The 19,348-nt window shown below is 52.1% G+C and overlaps 1 protein-coding gene across 4 annotated transcripts in view; it reads right to left on the reverse strand.

The window, feature by feature from the left end:
- The window catches only part of RPH3A (rabphilin 3A), a 95,562-nt gene extending 77,627 nt beyond the window's left edge, over nt 1-17,935 (reverse strand). For 2 of the 4 annotated variants that reach the window (XM_070275463.1, XM_003365490.5), the window contains exons 1-2: nt 17,797-17,935; nt 17,134-17,254 (exon numbers count right to left, since the gene is read on the reverse strand). The gene's annotated coding sequence lies outside the window, so the exon portion shown is untranslated. Of the gene's footprint in view, nt 1-17,133; nt 17,255-17,403 lie in introns of all 4 variants that reach the window. The other 2 variants (XM_014727594.3, XM_014727593.3) reach the window with 2 other exon arrangements.
- Between the last annotated feature and the right edge of the window lie 1,413 nt (nt 17,936-19,348).

Genomic DNA, 19,348 nt, shown 5'->3' on the forward strand with positions numbered 1-19,348 from the left:
CCCAGGCTAAGGTAGTTTGTTATCTCAGCGCAAGCAGACTGAGACGTATATTAGACCAGGTGTCTTCAAATAGACACACATGTAAAACACGGATACGTGGATTGGCTGATGAACTGGGACCAGAGGCTCATAGAACTAACCCTGCGCTCCCCCCGGGAGCAACGGGTCAGGATTTGCTAGTTCGGTGATCATGTAGAACGTTTATAGAACGGAACCACTGCAAACAGTGAGAATCAACTAGTCCGTCTGTCTGTCCATCTACACACATACTGGGTAATGATATGAAATATACGATACCTTATGTATATGCACGCGTGTATATAAGGGTGCATACATTTGTATACTAATCAGCAAGTGCTCCTAGCCTTCTGCTTTCCCCTCCTGCAACGAGGACCATGAAGTGGGACAAATGCTTAGGAGTTTGGTCTGTTTTCTATTTTATTTTTCACAGTGTGGTAGAGGCAAGGGGCAAATAATGAGATAATTGGCGCAAAGAAGAAATTTGGGAGGAAAAGTGCCAAGGACCTCTGAAGTACTGTCATTACGGCTTGTTCCCTGGCCAGCTTCTCCCACGAGAAACCGAAGGTGCATTTCAAACCCCGTTCCTCCACCACCACCTTTCTGGGGCAAAACGAGGTGAAGAGGAATGGTGGAAACCTACCGAGAGTGAACATACTGGCTCGGGGGTTCACCAGGGACGCCAAACTGACAGGAATCATCTAGCACGCAGCCTTTCTGGAGCCGGATCACACAGCGAGCCAGGACTGGGAGAAAATGGGTTTATTTTATATTTTCAATCTCTAGCATCCATAGTGTATACTCAGAGGAGAAAGGTTTGCAGCCAGCTGGGGGTGTTGCAAGCGACTCCTCTCGAGCCAGGCTGTCAGCTCAGTTTCTGCAATAAACTGGGTCACTGGTGAGGGCTGATTTGAGGGGGCAGGGAGGCCCTCATCTTTCAAAGCTGAGGACAGGTGAGGATGGAGTCTCCTTGGCCCTGATTACCAGCCCTTTCTTGAGGAAAGGAAAGCTGGAGGGTCATTTCTCTCTAAAAGAGGAGTCGAGGCTTTGCAGTTGTTTCTGAGTTTTCGGTCTGGTTTTGCATGGCGAAACCGCCAGATGAAAATCGAGAAAGGAAGCTAAAGTGTCCCCAACAAGTTTTCACGGGACCTGGGGACGTAGACGCCTTGAGTGGAAAACCAGGCTCGTATGATGAAGAGCTGAAACAAGCAGGAGGCGCTGTGTTAAGGGTCTGAATCCAGAGGCAAGAGGAGGAGGAGAGGATGCTTACTGGTCCCACAGTCGCTTCACCTGGTGCTTCTGGAGACATCTTCAGAAAGCCTTCTCAGTAATCACCTCTTCTGGGACGCCAGCCTGAGTCCAGCTTAGGGACCCGTTTAATATGAAGTGGCTAAATGCAGACACTTCCCTGGGGCTGGTCCTGGCTCTGTCCCTCGCTGGCCTGGGACCTTGGGCGAGTTCCTTGGCCCCTCTGCAGCTCCCTTTCCTTGTCTGGAAAATCGGGGTTAAAGTTTACCTTCTTCTCAGGGCTGACGGAAGACTCGGATGAAGCGAGGCATGCGGGCTCTCGGGACACTGCTGGCCCACGTTACTGTGTAGCCGTCCTCTCAGAATCATGGTAGTTCTAGCCTGAAGTCCTCGTTGCCAACAACCACAGCGCTAAGCTTTGAACTTATACCCACCTCCTTGTTTTTCTGCCTCTAGCATCTGCCATCAACCTTTCCTCTCCCACGTGCAGTAACCTCTGAACTGAGGAGCCTCTTGAAAATCCTCCAATGGTGACTGCTCTTGTGGCCCTGGTCCCCCACGATGATGAGGGGGCGGCTGGGGCAACCAGAAGGGAATGGGCAAGAACCGCTGAAAGGCGCTGCCCATCCCGGGAGACCCTCGTCAACTCCTCCATTCGCACTGCACTTCCACGCCCCACAGAGATTTCACAATAGCATCTCTCTTAACCTTCATAACATCCTTGCAGCTGACGTAAGATGGGAGTTTAGGTCTCACTTCACAGATGCCCCAAATGAGGACACGTGAGGACAGATGACTCTTCCAAGATACGCCAGTGGTAGACAGAGGGGTTTCCTTAGAACAAAGGGGCACATCGCTGGCTGCATCCTAGAACCGTGGGGGGTGGGAGAGTTAAAAAGGCTAATTCCAGGATCCCAACCAAACCAACTAAAGCAGAGCTTCGTGGCGCACACCTGCATCGTATGTTTCGAAAGTCCTCCTGTGATGATCACGTGCAGCTGGGGCTGAGGCCCATCCGCTCAGAAGCACCTGCCCCAGTCCGCACCCTCCTCAGGGCCCCTGCCCTCTGCCAGCGCATCTTAACTTGAACGAGCATCCGAGGCCCCCGGGGGGCTCGTGAAAGCAGACTGACGCTCACTTCCCGGCCATTCCCCCAGTTTCTGCTGTGGGAGGTCTGCGACACAGCCCGAGAATTTGCATTTCTAATACGTTCCAGGGAACGCTGATGCTGTGGCCTGGGGACCACACTCTGAGAACCACGGCTTTATGCAACGCTAGAAAAACAGGACCCAGGAAACCAAATTCCCTGGTTCGTGTTTCCCTTCTCCTGGCTCTCTCTTGCCCTGAGTCAGGGCGAAAACTCTGGGGTGTGCTGTTCAAAGTTACCAGAAATCGGGGAAGGCCGGGGCTTTGGGGCTGTTCCTTCTCTTTTCCTCTCCTTTTAAAAATAATCCACCACTGAAGAGACTGTCCCTGAGCATTTGCGGCTTGTTCTTCCGTACGCGGCCCAAACCCTCCGCCTGCAATGCAGGTCTTCTTAAATATTGAATAAGTCTGCTGCTCCACCAGCTGCCGGCCGGGCTGAGGTAATGTTGATATTGACAGAGGCTTAATGCGATTAATCGGGTTTAAAAGATCAGGCTGCTGAGCTGGTTTTGTAAGAGACCTTCAATTTCTTCCCCATCACCAGAATCTCTGGTGTCTCAACCCCTTCCCCATCCACCTCCCACCCCCCACCCTGCTCCTAGGGTTTGGGGATCTTTTTCCTTTTGCTGCTTTTGGTGTGTAACGAACCGACAGGTAAGTGCGAGCAGCCTCGGGAGCGGGTGAGGTTTTGAAGGAGAGCAAGGAGCATTAGAATGGCATTGTCTGCGTTCATTTATCCAAGCAACACTTATTGAGCACCTGCTGTGTGCCAGATGCTGTGGGATGCAGTGCCCTGAGCAGACAGCAGTAAATAAAACAGTCAAATATCCCTGTTCCGGTGGATCCGACCATCTAGTAGGGGGAGACAGACAAGGAACAAAATAAATAAGTAATAGAGAGTGCGTCACATGGTGCTGAGTGCTAGGGAGAAATAGGAAACAGAAGGAGGAAGTGGCATTCTGGAGCAAGGGTGCGATTTTAATTAAGATGATCAGCAAAGGCCTCCCGGAGGAGGTGGTGTTTGAGGAAAGGCCTGAAGGAGCTGAGGCAGGGGGCAGAGGGTGAAAAGGATAAACAGGATCCTTTCTAGAATGTTCAGCTCTGAGATTTCATCGTCATCAAAATAATAATGACTAATGTTTACTGAGCACCTCTCACGTGCCGTGGGTGTTCCAGGCAAAGAGCATGTGTATTGCCTTGTTAAATTCCCAAGATGACCCAATGAGGGAGATGGGATTGTTGTCCTTCATTTTCCAGATGGAGAAACTGAGGCACTGGGAGATTTAGTCACTTGCTCCCAGTCACACAGCAGCAGAGCTGGGGTTAAAGCCAGGGAGACCGGCAACCATCCCTCCCTCCTCTCTCCACTCTCATCCTCCATGTTTTCAGGGAGGAGCTCACACGATGGTTAAATGCTGAACGCAACCTCTCCCTGCTTAGGGTCCCTCTGTCCTCCTTCCCAGGGAGTCAGCGCTGTAAAGAGGGTGGGATGGGGGTGGCGGGCTTGGCCAATGCACGAAGCTGTTTCTGGGTCAGAGTATTTGTCAGATCTCCCCAAGTCCTTCCTCTGTGCTGCAATGAGGGAGGCCTTTTCAAAACAGATCTTCTTGGGTCATCCTTTTGCTTGTGACACCCCATTGCCCTCAGAATAAAGACAGGTTGCCACACCATGGCCTTGCAGGTACCACCAACCTCATCTCACACTGAGCTACCCCCGACCCTGTGTTCCAGCCATGCTGGCCTTTGTTCAGATCCTTGAATGCCACCTCAGGGCCTTTGCACATGCTGTTCTCACTGCCGTGAATGTTCTTTTCTCGTCCCTTTACTCAGTTAACTCCTATTCATGCGTCAGCTCCCAGATCAAATGTCACTTCCTCAGGGAAGCCCTCCCAGATTAGGTCAGATTTCTTTGTGACATGCTTTCATAGATTTGTGCTCGTCCATTTGCATGATTACTGATTCATGTCTACTTCCTTGATGGAAGATACCAAATTTAAATTACTTTCTACTATATTCCAGCAGTGGGCACAGTGCCTGACAAATACCGTAAAAAGACCAAATAGAAGACAAGGATGCCCCAACCAAATACTCCTCAGGTAGGAAGCAGAAGCAGAAATTCACCTTCTATCCAGGTCCTTAAAATGTTTTTCATACTGCCAAGCCACCTGTCTCAATTTACTTTGTTCTGAATAACCAAATAGTTTACGTGAATTCTTTCTAAGCTTTTCAACCATCAGGCAACTCCAAATGATATCTCTTCCTCTTCCCATTCTTCACCAAAAGTTATTTGCAGTAGACAACTTTGATTAAAGTTATAAAACTCTCTTTACTTTTCTGGTTTGTTAATTTTTTTTCGATATATATCGAGGGCAGAAAAGCACAGTTTTTATGGATTCACTGATTATTTTATACAACATGTGATTTTAAGTATGTGTGTGATACAATTAACGGGTCAAATATTATAAATGGGCATTTGACCATTTCATCTACATCCCTGAAAGGTTATTTATTTAAGTCTGAAAAACATTTTGTGGGGTTGGGGGAAATTGATCGTTTTATGAGGAAAACGTGGAAACTGAGTCCACCTTGCATCTGAAGTCATCGGACTTCCATGGTAACAGAGGGTCAATAAATATTTATTGACTGAATGAACGAACAATTGTATGTTGGTTGAGGGGGGCCCAAATTACAACACAGAGGAGGCTAGACCGTCACTTCTGAGTTCTCCCTCTAATGAAAACGAGCTCAGACTCTTAGCCTCATGCAATCACCTCCTAACGTGCATTTAACTCTTAAGGATCAGGCTATGTCTTAGGAATTTTATTTCTGCAGTTAAGCTCCAGGAGGAAGAATGATCAGAAGCGACAGGGGTCAGATCTAAGTCAACCTCAGGAAGGACGCATGCTCACCGGGCCTGTCCGACAACGTGCGTGGTGCTGAGCCTCCCTCACTGGAGGCATTCAAGCCCATTGCCCAGGGAGTGGGGAGGAAGCTTCACGTGGTAAAGAACCAGAAAGAGCAGCGTTCCTCCCAGAAAGACCCGTGGACCAGCTGCCACTGAATCATCAAGAAACTCTTTATACTGCAAATTCCTGCGCACAACCCCGAACCTTCTGAACCAGAATTTCTGCGGATGGACCTCAAGGATCTGCATTTAAAAAACACCCCAGGAGATTCTCGCACACACTGAGGTTAATGACGGGACCAAATTAGCCCTCTCAAATGAGTGGAATTCCCTCCCACATTTAAGGGGGCCTCTGTAGGGTTGGCAATTTTTGTTATTTGCCTAGGAGGGCCCTCAAAGTTTTCTTAGAAAAAGAAATTACTATCAACTATTGCCAATGCTTCATTTTTAAAGGATATATTTTAACATTAAATGAGCTGAAAAGACTTAATATCAAGCTAAGGGAGAATCCGTTCTAGGAAAATTTAGTTGGGGACATTTTTCCCATCTGTAAACGCCTAACTCTCCTGCTTTCTCCAGGGCCAGTGGGAACTTTATTATGGGCCAGATCCGAGTTTGGAAACCACTAGCATAGGTGAGTGGCCTCCCAGAACTTTCCTGAATTAGGAAGATCCAAAGATCTGAGAATGAGTCTGTACTGGCTGCTAAGAAATAATCCCAATGGTGACAACGACAGTGTCCTGGGAGCTCAGCCCGTGAACCCATTTGATCCTTACGAGAACCCTACAAAATACGTGCTATGAACAGCACCCCTATTTTACAGTTGGAAAAAGCTGGGGGACGAGGACCTTGGGTAACTGGCCAAGTCTGCGCAACTAGAAAGGGGTGAACGGGAGGTCTGAATCCGAGGAGTGTTGCCCTCTCAATGCTGAGCTCCTAATGCTGGGCTATCCCACCGACTAGTCGGGTCTTATAGTGCCTGGTACTGACGACGCTGAGAACAGACAGCCCTGAGGTTTGCTGATGGCACATGCAGGGGGATCGGCACAGAAGCTTGAGGGGTCCCAACTTCCAAAAAAGCATGAGAAGTAGCCCCCTGGCCCCAGATTGTCCAAGCTGGAGCGTCACAGATCCCCTCTTGCTGGCGGCCCGCCCTCGGGAGAGAGGGTGCTCCCGGTGACCAGGCGTGCTGCGGCCAGGCGTGCTGCGGCTTGGAGCAGGTGTGGTGTCCACTTGCACCACTGGGAAGCGCTCACAGCTCCAGCTGCTGGGCCCATCGGGAGGGATCCTGAGGCCACCAAATGAACTGTCTGCTTTCCTTCCAGCCTGTCCGTGACTGTCACTGTGTTGCTTTTGTTGGATTTACCCTTTGTCGTTGACCTGGTGCACCTGCTACGCTTTGGAACTTTGTGGCTTGGCCATTGTCATCTGGGGACACTAAACATTTTTCTGGTCCCTAACTCAGCTTGGGAGCTTGGGAAATTGGTTGATCTGTAGGGGGCTTCCTTCCTTCCTCTGCAAATGGAGGTGCTAATTCCAACTCTCCTCTCTAGGAGGTTACTGTGACACAATGTTGACTCTAGAGGTAATTCTTTTTTAATTTAAGTTCTGCACAATAACGAACAGCTGACGTTTACACAGTGTGCCACGTGCTGGGCGCTGTTCCAGGTGCTTCATATAAATATATATAAAGTCATGTAATCCTCAGGGCAACTCTATGAGGGAGGTGTTATTATTATTCCTATCTTACAGGCGAGTAAACTGAGGCCAGAGAGGCCAAGTGACTTGCCCAAGGTCACCGGCGGGCCAGTGGCTCAGCCAGAATTCCAAGGAGGTCTGGAGACAGCGGCTGTGCATCTAACCACTGAGCACACCGCCTGCCACTGATCAGTGTGGCCCAGTCCTTCATTGGAAGGGCATTCACGCTTTAAATCCAAACCAGGAGGAGCTGAACCCTAGAGAATCCACTTCTACGCAGTTTTAGATTTAAAAAAGAAAATCTCTAAGTTGCTTGATCTTCACACCAACTCTGAGCAGGTGATTGATCACACCCCATTTCACAGAGCAGAAGGAGGCCCTGGGAGATTCACTTCCTTGCTACAAAAGTTCAATATTTGACTTTGGTGTCCAGAAGATCTGGGTGCGAGTCCCTGACTCTATCCTTTATTGACAGCGTGGATTTGGGGGAACTGAGGCCTCTCCGTTCTCTGGGGCCTCAGAGTCCTGGTCTGCGAAATGGGCATAATCATGACGCCTCCTTCCCACGGCTTTGTGAGGATTAAAGGAGGTGACTCACGAAATGCAAAGCGCAGGGTCTTGGCCCCGTGACCGCTTTGTGCCTTGGTGGACAAGCCCTCGATTCATTTGCTTCCAGACAAAACTACAGCTCCAGGATGCAACTACCATGTGGCACGGCTGGGACTTCAACCCACTCGGATAGACTTTTAGCTCAGTGATCTTTCTAGCAAGAGGGTGATGGAGTGCTGAAGGCAGGTGGGAAGCCGGCCAGGGCATCAGAGACCACCCTACAGTGGAGACGTGAGGCCGCCCTGACAGGCCGTGTCAACCAGAACAGGCCTGTGGTGTCCCACTGAGACTCAGGCTCCCAGACCTGCTGCCATGACAACCAGGATTTTCCAGAGCTGAGTCTGCTCCATGCCAGGCCTTCGGGTGTCTCTGGGGGCCTCTCTGGCCACTTGAGGTCTCCCACCACAGCGTCTGTAGTGTCTTACACTTTGAGCAGATTCGGGGCCAAGAGGAGCCTTTCCGTTGCCACCAGTCCATTTCGAGAGGCCACCTCAGTGTTCGAGGAGGAGCCCAGGCCTACCGAGGTGGCTCGTGCGGCTGACTGGAGAGGAGGACCAGGGTCTCCACGTGGATCAGGAAATGACTACTCACCGGGGTGGGCACTGTCTCAGCCTCAGTCAGGAAACCGCCCCCCAACACACAGACATGCCCCCCCAGAATAAGTCTGGCAGAATGTGGGGGGGATGTAAACACCTAATTATCTGACCCCCCCACATTTATATAGACTAAAAGTACATGTTTTGAAGGTGCGTATACAAACAAAAGAGATGTCCATTAAACAGAATAGAAGGGTTGCCTGGGAGGGGAGGGGAATGGAGTATGGGGATAAAAGAGAATAAATAACGAAAAATTGAGACAGAGGGCAGCGAGGATCAACACGGGTCACGTACCAGGAAAGGAGAGAGGAGGATGCCTCTCAGAGCCTCGTGCCAAAACCCACATTCCGTGCGGATGAGTTCTCCATGGAAAACTGAGAGGCCACACAGGAGGCCAGCTCTCCTCAGGCTATAATCAGGTGCCAAGGCCCTCCTGGTCCCCGACATGCGAGCACTAGTTATTTTTCCCTGGAGATTTCTCTCCAGAGAGCTAATGCACCGTTCAGGAGATGACATGTGCCCAGACCCCTCTGCAGAGGATGCACAGACGCCACAGAGGCCTGGCCCGGCCAGAGAAATGTTCCAAGGGAAGAAAGAGAAACAAATCTAAAGAAACAGCAGCGGCTCTGTTTCTGAAAAGCAAAGGACAGGTGGCGCCGTCTGCAGGTTGCAGTCTCCCACCCGAGGGGCGGCCTGCCCCAGCACAAGTGCCATTCTCCAGTGGCGCATGCCCAATGCCGATGGTTCCCTTCTGGCGCTGGTAAACAACAGGTAGGTCTCTAACGATTAGCGGGCAAGCTGCAGACGCCAGGAGCTCGCATCTTCCGTGCTGCCCATCAGCCTTTCCTACAAGCCCCCCATCTCCAGACCTCTGGGAGAAAGACTTGGCCAGACACCCCGGCCTGACACAGCGGCGGCAGCCACTTCCAGTGGCTTCATCGTCTTCGCCAAGTTCCAATATCCTGCTTAACGCTGACAGATTAATCCAGCCACTGCTCAGGGGAGGAAGAAACCCCGAGCTGCTCCTTTTCCCCCGGGGAGAGGCGGATGCACATGGTAGCCAGCGTGGGACGGTCATTGCAGACTCCCCTGAAAGGCCCCGCACTCAGCTCGTCCTGTGGGTCTTGCCTCTTAACCCACCAGCCCCTGGTTGCAGCCAAGGCCCCAGAATCACAACTGAGGAACCACTGCCAAGAACGGGTCCTTGTCCCCAGAGTGGACCCCGACTCTCCCCACCCCCCCACCCCACGTCTGACCCAGGGGTGAGACCCATCTGCGCTAATGCAGAGCACAGCCCAAACCTGACCCCCTTCATCCCTGCCACCACCTGGCCCATGGCCCCATCACGGGGCCCCCCCGGTGGTCTCCCGGCTTCCACCCCTGCCCGCTGCAGTCGGTTCTCCACTCAGAAACCCAAGTGATCATTACCAAAACTGTAAATTAGGTCATGTCACTCTCCTGAATAAGGCCTTCCCCCCACATAAAACCAAATCCAGACTCCTCGTCTCTGCTGGCAGGTCCCACGTGACCCCGCCCCGGCCCCCCAACCACCTTGTCACCCTCACTTCCCCTCACCCCACTCACTGGCCTTGTCGCTGTTCCTTCAAGACACCACCGTTGTCTCTGCCTTTGCACTTGCTGTTCCCCCCACCTGAATTGTTCTGGCTCCTTCTAGAAACTCAGCTCTCAATCCAAACTTTACCATCTCCAAAAACCTCCCCGGCCACCCGTTTTTAACTAAATTCACTATCTCCGCCCAACCCACCACTTGTCACTCTCTGCTGTCACACCATTGCCTTCACAGCACTAGACACGGTCTGAGATCATCTTGCTGATTATTCACTTGCGTACTGCCTCTGTTGCTCCCCGGACTGTAAGCTCGAGGATGGCAGGGAACTGCCCACTGCCGAGTCCCACTGCCTAGAACAGAGCCTGGCACATGGCAGTATCCGGTCCGTATTTGGGGATGAATGAACGGGGAAGGGAGTTTGCAGAAAGCAGCGGTTCTCAAAGTGGGGTTCCTGGAGCAGCAGCATCCACATCACCCGGGAATGATGTGTTAAACGTGCAAATCCTTGGGCCCCATCCTGGTCCCTTGACATCAGAAACTCCATGTTTTAGTTGTCCTCCGGGGGATTCGGACACAGGCTCAAGTTTGAGAACGTCTGGCATGGAGGCACCTGCAATGTCTCGCCACATCGCCTCTTGTGACAAAGGAACGAACACCTGGCTGAGCGGTCAGTCTGGTCAGGGGAGGAGATTGGGGAAGGAGGAGGCGGTCGGCGCCCTGCCCTTGACTGGCCTGGGGCCTCTGGTGCCTGGGTCATCTTCACGCCCCAGAGCCATGCAGAGAATGCCAAGGCTGGGGAGGGCTGCAGAGACCACCATGTCCCTCTCCCAAGCAGAAGGGCAGGGGACTCGCCCAGAAAGCTGCCTCTCTGGGCTCTGGAAAGTTCTACAAAATTCCAATCATTCAACGCAGAGGTTTGCCCGAGCCTGTCCCAGGTTTAACACACAGGGTCCTGTGGGCCAAAAACCCCCTCAGGGCCAGGCCAACTGGGACGATTGGTCACCCTACTTGGAGGCCTGACTCGGGGTCTCGGAGACTCACAAATGCATTTCCTTCACAAGCCCCATGGGCATGTCTGCACAGACGGGCTGATGAAGGGCAGGAGCAGGAGAGGCAGATAGCGGGAGGAAAGGAAGCGGAGAGGCCAGCAGCAGGGCCCAGAGAGATGGAGAGAGAGAAAGAAGGGGAGGAAAGAGGGAACACAAGAAGGGAGATGGGGAATTTCTGAAGGGTGAGAAAGATAGGGAAGGGATCCGGGGCAGTGAAAAGGGGAGAGAGAGCCAGAGATGCAGAGACACAGGCCACTGTGACAGAGAGAGGCCAACAGGCAGAGGGAGACGGAGAGAGCGGGGCAGCTGTGGGACAGAATGGACCACGCAGATGCTTTGGGGCAGCATCTCACACTGAGGGCCTCCCCACGAAGTTCGGGAAATCCCCTCTCTTCTCAGCAGCCCCAGAACGCCGGCCCGTCATCAAGGCTGGCAGCGAAACCTGCTTACATAATCTGTTCTCTACTGAAAGCTGCTTCCATTCACGAGTTGCTGCTTGTCGTTGTGCAGATGCATTAAAGAGGGAAAAAAGGAAAAAAGGAAGAAAAAAGACAAAAAGATAGGAAAAGGCAGCTGAACGAATTCAAGCAGATTATATTGAAAGATGAGGAGATTTTTTCCCCCCTGTCTCTCCAAATAAATCTTTCACAAACCAAACGGCATTAGGATGCTGTCAGCTGGGTTTCCTCTTGCTGATTAACTGCAGAGGGGTGGGCAGAAACACCAGCTTCCTGAGCCATGTCATCCCGCTCCCTAGCCGGATTCCTAAGCCCGAGTCTGACACGGCTCCATCACAATGAGATTTAAGCGCGCATTATGGCATTAAAACTAATGACAGCAAGACAATTACTTCGAGGAAACCACAATGACATTGCATACGGCAGCCTGGTGCCTCGGCACCACCGCCTCCCACATTTCCCTGCCCCAAACGGAGGGCCGAGTTGGGTTAAGAAGAGCCAGCTCTGTGCCCTCAAGCCCCAAAGGCCTGGCCAGGCTGGAGAGCTGGTCACTGCGGCCTCGCCACGGAGCATCTGATAAGCTAAGTCCCCAGGTCCCCGCTGAGAAAGAAGCGACTCCCTGGAGTGCTCTGAGGTTAGCAAGGAACAGGGTCAGCCCTGCTGGGGCCAGCTCCTGTGGGAAACTGAGGCAGCCAGTAGCAGAAAGTAAATGGGGTATGCCCAGGAGGCAACAGCTCAATTCTTACCCTGCTCAGCCCCCTGGGGGATGATGGGTGGGCTGGGGGTGGGGGACCTTGGCAAAGAGTCTGAGGCTCGAAACACAGCTAGAACTGTTATAACTAACAGCTGTAAAAGTGTTTTCACATTTCAAAAAAACTCCTTTAGCAGCGGAGGCTTGTGAAAACACGGGTCCCAGGGCCCCGCACTCAGAGCTTCAGAGGGAGAAGGTCGAGGGTACAACCCAAGAATTTGCCTTGGGTTCCTTAGGGCACCGAGAGCTTTTCAGCCCCCAGCAGGATGTGAGTCCAGCCACGGCTGCCTTTCTCTGCCTTCCGCCCTCTCTTCCACCCGCAAGCTTTGCATGCGCAGACTCCACGCCCCGCTCCGGAAAGGCTCTCCCCTCACTCTTCACAGAGGATTTCACAGCTCCTCTTCATCGAAGGGAAATGCCCAAGAAGGCCGGATGCCTCATCCCACCCCAGAGCATCTGCTCTTCGTCCAAGAGCAAAGCCTTAAGATAAGGAACGAAATTTTAATGACGGCATTTCAGAGAGCCGTGGGCTGAGTGAAGACACCCTAAAAAGGGCGACTAAGGAAGCCCTCTTGGCACCACCCCCCAAAAGATCACATTTTGTACGCAGTGACTTACTTTATCTAAATCCCCAGGGACTGTGTCTTTGTCACCATTTTATTCCCAATCCCCACCATGGTGCCAGGCATACCATAAGTACTCAATAAGTGTGCAACACGTGAATAAACGTCAGTGGATGCTCTGGCAGGAGGAGAGAGAGGCCTGTCCTTAGCGTGTAGCAGATTCGAGATGAAAGCCTTCCAAACTCTTCACCAGTGACACATCATAATCAACAAACGCTAATTAAGTGCCGACTGCATACTGGTCTCTGGCTGGACCCTAGTCCAAAGACACCTCCCCCAAACTGACCCATCCACTAGTCCATCACTTGAGGTTTCATTCGTTCATTCATTCATTCATGCAAGTCATTGCTGAGCCCCTGCTGTGTGCTAACCTCGACTCCAAAAATGAAGACAGCACAGCCGTGGCCTTGGAGGAGCTGGCCTTGCAGCCCCTCGGGAGCCCTGTGCAGGAGCGCCGTGGAAGGCAGGGCATGCCCCATGGCAGGAAAGAGGGGGAAAGCTCGGCTCCTAGGAAAAATCCACAGGCTCTGGGCTGGAGAGCGGATGACTCAGCGAAAGCCTCCCCAGGATTTGGAGGAACAAAGACTCACAGCTCAGCGGGGCTTCCCCTCCTGGGCCCCTCGCTCCAGAGCCTGCCCACCACCCTCACAGCCGCTGTCTCTCCTCGGGGCCTCATAAGCTTTAAGGAAAGAAGGTCATTATGCCCATTTCACAGATGGAGAAACTGAGGTCTGGGACCTCCAGCAACTGCACGCAGCCCACGGAGGGAATAAGTGGACGGGAAGCCTCCTGTCTGCAAGGCACGGCGTCTCTCCTGGGTCCCAAAGCTGCTCAGCTGGCCCGAAGGATCCACCTTCCTCCACCTCACCCCACTCCTGTTTCAGCCAGGGGTAATTTCACTGTCACTATCATCAATATCGTCCCCATTGCTAACGTGTGTTGGCTATTTACTCCTGGCCAGCTCAGTCCTAAGCACCGTGCAAGCATTAACTTAAAACTCCCACATCTTCTTTATTATCCTCACTTTACAGATGGAAAATTGAGGCCAAGAGAGGTAAACTGACACAATGGAAAGTACTAGAACCAGGATCTAAACCTAAGAGGTCTATCCCCAGAGCCCACACTCTTAGCCACCACACCATACTACCTTAATATAACTAACTGAGGAAACAGGCTTAGAGAGGTTAAGAGTCTTGCCTGAAGTCATCCAGCAAGGAAGCACTGGAGTCAGAATTCGAACTCGGGTCTGGCTGTTCCCAGAGTCCCACACCACAGCCCCTCGAAGGGCTGGTTGAGGAGGCAGACGAGGCGGGGTGGGGGGGCAGGAAGGAGAGGAGGCTATTTCTGTGGTGCCTCCTTCACTCTCCAGCACGTCAAGGATCTCCATCCTGGGTGGCAGCTGAGTAATTGAAGCTCGCTGGCTCCAGCCCACCACTACTGGGTCCCGGATTTATTTTTATCCCAGGTTACATCCACAGCGCTCAACAGAAATAAACCGTGCTGTTTGCTTCTCATCGTCTTCACATCGACTCCTGATTTGTCTGCATTTACCACCAGCTCCCCGCTCCAAGGGGATAAAGAGCAGAAGACAGGTCCATATGTCAGGGTGGTTTTTATTAGAAAGTCACAAACCCTCTGTGACCCACAGAGAGAGAGAGAGGGTTAAGTACCACATCCTACAAATAACCCCCGGAGCAGCCGGCCCAACCAGAACACGCAGCCTGGAACGGGCAGCCTGGATGTGTAGGAGCAGCGAGAACAGGGAAAAAGGCAGAGCGAGCCGGTGAGACGGCCTCTCCAGGCCACCCTGCTGGAACTGCATTATCTCGGGCTGCTGCCTGTCTCCTGCCAGTGAGGAAGGAAATGTCCACATTTGTTGCCACAATTATGCTTCCCGATCACCAGCGCAGGCTGGAGAGGGCTGCTGAAACCCTCCGTGTGCACCCCACCTGGGTGGGGGAGGTGGGAGGCAGCCAGAGGCAGGAGTGCGGGGTGAGGCCCTGTCTTCATGATGGTAGATGCTGGTGTTGCTGTGCCATAACTTACTGGGCGCACTTGGGCAAGTTGCTTTCCCTCTCTGAGACCCGTGAAGCCTAGATCAGAGGTTCTGAACTTGGGGTGCTCGGATAGGCATCAGGGAGAGTCCACGAACCTCCTGATGCTGTGTGTTTGCGTGAATAAGCATCGTTCAGAGTGGAGGTTCTCAAAGGGGTCCTGGCCACCACCCCTGGGATAAGTCTCTAGCGGGCCTTTAAGGGCCACAGATCTGCATGTCTGTGAATCGGAGGCCATGAATAAAGCAGGTCTCTCTCCAGCTGAGCACCGGATTCTAGGAACCCGGCAAAGATCTGATAAGAGACCCCCATCCCCCTTCACCCCAAACAGGAGCTCCTCAATACACATGACAAATTCCCAAACACTGGGCTGATGCTTCCTAGAAGTGTGCAAGCACACACACCCCCCCATCACACAGTCACAGGATCTCAGAGCTAAAAGGGGCCTAGGGGCCACCTAGACCAACCTCCTCATCGCACAGATGGGGAAACGGAGGCCTGGAAAGGGGAGGCAGAGCTGGGGCTGCAAGCCGGGTCTCCTGATCCAAGTCTAAGGTTCTTTCCAGAAGCCTCCGTTTCCCTCTGCCTGGTGCACCACAATGCACCATTTCAAATGTGCTGGGGAGGAGGGAGGGCAGCCTCCTGGATCTCAGCCACCCCCAAGGAAGTGAGGCTGCAAGGAGGTGTTTGAAAAGCACCCACATGCGGACGACGAGTCCCGGCTACCTCAGCTGGGCCGGCACGTACTGCATGGCTAACCCAGTCATTAAAACACTAAAATACGCCCGCGCTGGATGGAGACGCTGCACTGAGGTCCCCGTGGTCCCCCTGATGCCCCCCCCAGGCTCCCCCAAACCTCCCCTTAATCCAGCAATTAAAGGGTTAACACTCAGCACAGCAGGGGACCCCTAAGATCCCCCACGCCAGGGCCCCACCATGGTCCATCCTGATCCCGTTAGTGCCCAAAGTTCAATATTTTAAATATCACCCATGGCCAGATCTGTGGCTCCTTATTTAAACCAAATTTCCTCACATTCATCATTCACACTTGAGACTTCCCAAGGAGGAGACTAAGGCAACTTCCTCCTTGAGGTCACCTAGCGAGGGAAACCTGGGATTTTGAGGACCAAATCTTTGGCACTAACCACCCAGCAACCTTCCCCTCTGCCTCACATGTTCTGCCTGACCAGGCGCACGCCCTGGGATTTTGGCGTCCCCACTTGGCTCTGGGGCTGGAGAAAATTGCAGAGTGAGCCCGGCTCCCATTTCAGGCTTTCTGGTCTCTGGGGCTGATGTTTTACTCCTCCCACCTCTAAGTGCAAGAACCTAAAGAGGAAATCCTTGGGGCTGCAGAAGCCTGAGGTGGCCCCTGAGATAATGACGAAGATGCTAAAAATAAGGACGTTCATTTCCAGAAAGGTAGATGTAATCAAAGCAGACCGCAAAGAGAAATCCCCTTTTGATGGGTCACAGATTAGCAGCAAAGGCATTTTAAAATTAAATGTGGGTTTCTGGATTCGGTCACAAAGACCTCCACTTCCTCCTCACTAACAGGTTGGTGCAGGCTTATTCCATCAGGATCTCAGAAACAGAAGCTAGAGTGGAGCATGGCCTGCCCTGGAACGGATCTGAAGCTGGAGCCCTTCCCCAGAATCTGAACAAACCCTGTTCCCTTCTTTTCCTACTCAGAGACAGGCTCAAGGATGCCAGGATATACTCCCCCATACCTGAACTTACAGGTTACACCACCTGTGAAAATAAAACACCGTCTGCTCAGCAGACAGCTGGCTGCTCCCCTCTGGCCTGCCTGACCACTCACGCCAAGCAAACTGTGGTCCTTTCATGACTCCCAGGAAGCTTAGAACAGCCAAGCTTGCAAAAAACACCACAATTAAATTATTCCTTTACCTCCCTGGAAGATGGTACCATCCAAGCCCTGTCCTATACAAGCTTCACCTGGTGTGCCTAGGTGACCTTCCAGCCTCGGGTGACCCTTTCCCATCCAGGGCCAAGGTGCCCACTCGCTAGATCAGAACACACAGGGACCCTCTATGCCAGGCTGGCCAGCACCACAAAGGGTTAACTCTCTCAGAGAACTGCCGGCTACTTTCCCAGCTTCTGCTGCAAGGAAGAGGGCAAACTGGGCAGAAGCCACAAATTTTATTCCATTGCCTAAAATATGAGCATCTCTTACCCCCTCCTTGGGCACTGAGCTGAAATCTCATCTGGCTTTGGGGTACCATTTAGGCAATAAAACACTGCAGAACGTGGGCAAATAACATGGCTATTCCTCCATACCCCTCCCCTCCCACCTCCCCTCCATCCCATCGGCTCATGTACACACATCATCGCAACTGGGATTCCAATACCCCTAACTCATTTGCGCAACTGAGAAGAATATCACTTACCACAACACCAGCGGATTTCAGGTGGAATGGGCGAGCTGAATTCTTGCCAACTCCTCCCTTCCCTGCTGGGTAGGAAGATGCTAACTCCCAATGACTTGGTTTGAAAGCTCGGTGGAGGTGCCTGAAAAAAAATTGTTCATTTGACTCTCCTACTCTTCCCAAAATAAAATCAAAGCACGAGCACTCTTTCTCTCTCCCTCTTTCCCACCCCCCCCCCCATACACACACAACTACCCCTAAATTGTGCAGGACCAAGATGAAAAGAAATACCACTGCTAGAAGAGGAGAAAACTGAAACCCGTCGGTGGACAAGGCAAAGACAGTGGCTTCCTCAGACTGCCTTCCACATGGAAGAAGGTTTTCGCTCTGTGAGCCTCTCCCTCCCTCCCTCTCTCTCTCTCTCTCTCTCTCTCTCTTTCTCTCTGTCGTCCGCGTCCGCGTAGGCAACTCCGGGCTGCTAGCGGTAGACGAATCAATTGCCTCCCCAGTGCCCGAATCAGTGGCGGCTGCCACCACTGCTGCAAAACCCTGTGTGAGCGAGGGAGGGGTCAGCAGCTTCCCGGCGCAGGGGGAACCAAGCCTGCCTCCCCCCCGCCCCGTGATTTATGCATGAGGTGCCTGGAGAAGGAGAGGTGGGAGGCCGGGCGGAGAGGTTGGGCGCACCAGAGATCCCAGCTGGTGGAAACGGCAATCAGGAGATTGGCGATCAGCACCGCGGACAGCGCTAAGATGCGGGGAGGCGGGGACCGGCGGGAAGCGAAGCCTCAGGCAGCGAAGTTAAGTTATTGGATGCTTAGAGCAGAGAGGGGGAGTCCACGGAAGTGGGGGACGGGACTTCTCGACACCACACAGTGAAATCAGTGACAGCCTACCTACCCCACACTTGTTCTAATATTGTCGCTCGCTCTCAGAGCAAAGGAGCTGTGACTTCGAAGCACCTTCCCCACACACGCCCCCAGACCTTCACTACTCCTCTCGGCTCAGAGAAGAGTTTGACCCCAGTGTGGGAGCCTCCAAGAGGTTTTCCCCCCCACATCAGCCCAGCTGACCTGTCCTCATTCACATTGCTGCAGATTTCTGACCTGGACCTTGGGTGCCTCGGAATTCAGAGCAGGAAAGATGAGGCTTAGGAAACAGAAATTTCTAAGGGGTAGGATGGCTTCATTGAATAAGGACCTGACAAGTTTCTGGGAACCAAGTCCAGCCCCAGCACAACCTTGGAAAAGACGTTTAATGTCCCCAAGTCCCATCTGTAAAATGAGGATGTGGTTACCCGATTTTCCTAAAGAGAGGAAGCAAGAGGTTAAAAAGCAACAATTAAGAGCACTCAAATTGCAGGGTGCTATGATCCCATGATCCACAACCCCTCCTACAATTCAAATGTTTTGACAGAGGGAGAAAGGAGTTGACAGCCACCCCAGGGTGGAATGTGCCAGCCTCACCTTTCAGCACGTGGTTTGAGCAGGATGAGTTGGGAGGTTCTAGGAGGTCTAAACCAGACAAGTGAGCTTTGGCCAAAGGCCCATCCTCAAAAGATCCATGCTGGCCTTCTGAAGTGAAATCACTATATGGACACGAAAACAAAGTCATTAAAAGGAGAAACACACAAAAAGAAATGGATTCCCATGGCTTCCAGTGTGCCAGATCTCAAGGGTCCTATTCTTGCTGACTGTGGGGAAAGAACAGGAAATCTCCAGGGGATCGGGATCTGTTTACAGCTTCTCTGCAAAATGAAGGAGAACTCTCTCTACTGGGGCCCCTCCTCCAAAGTGTCTCACTGAGATGGCCCAGGGTGAGCTACCATATTGTCACTTAATTCTTCCCTTGAAAAGTAGGATCTTAGAGAGCATTTAGAGCTCACGTTATAGATGATGATGATGGTGATGATGATGGAGATGGTGGTGATGATGGCAGCTACCATTTATTGAGAAATGACTATGTGCCAGCCATTCTGCTAGGAAGTTTACAGGTATCCTCTCCTTGAATCCTCATCATGACCCTTTGAGGGTACTATTATCATCCCAACTTTACAGACGAGGAAGCTGAGACTCAAGAAATTAAGTCCCTTGCATAATCTTACACAGTAGGTGGCAGACACAGGATTCAAACCCAGGGTTATATGATCCCAAAGCTCATCCTCAGAATGTCTCTCTCTCAGAGCCAAGTTCAAAGGCATTCTACAATTTTTTGGCAGGATCTCATTCAATCTTTTCTG

This window comes from Equus caballus, chromosome 8 (genome assembly GCF_041296265.1).
Source record: "Equus caballus isolate H_3958 breed thoroughbred chromosome 8, TB-T2T, whole genome shotgun sequence".
In the NCBI taxonomy this organism is placed as follows: domain Eukaryota; kingdom Metazoa; phylum Chordata; class Mammalia; order Perissodactyla; family Equidae; genus Equus; species Equus caballus.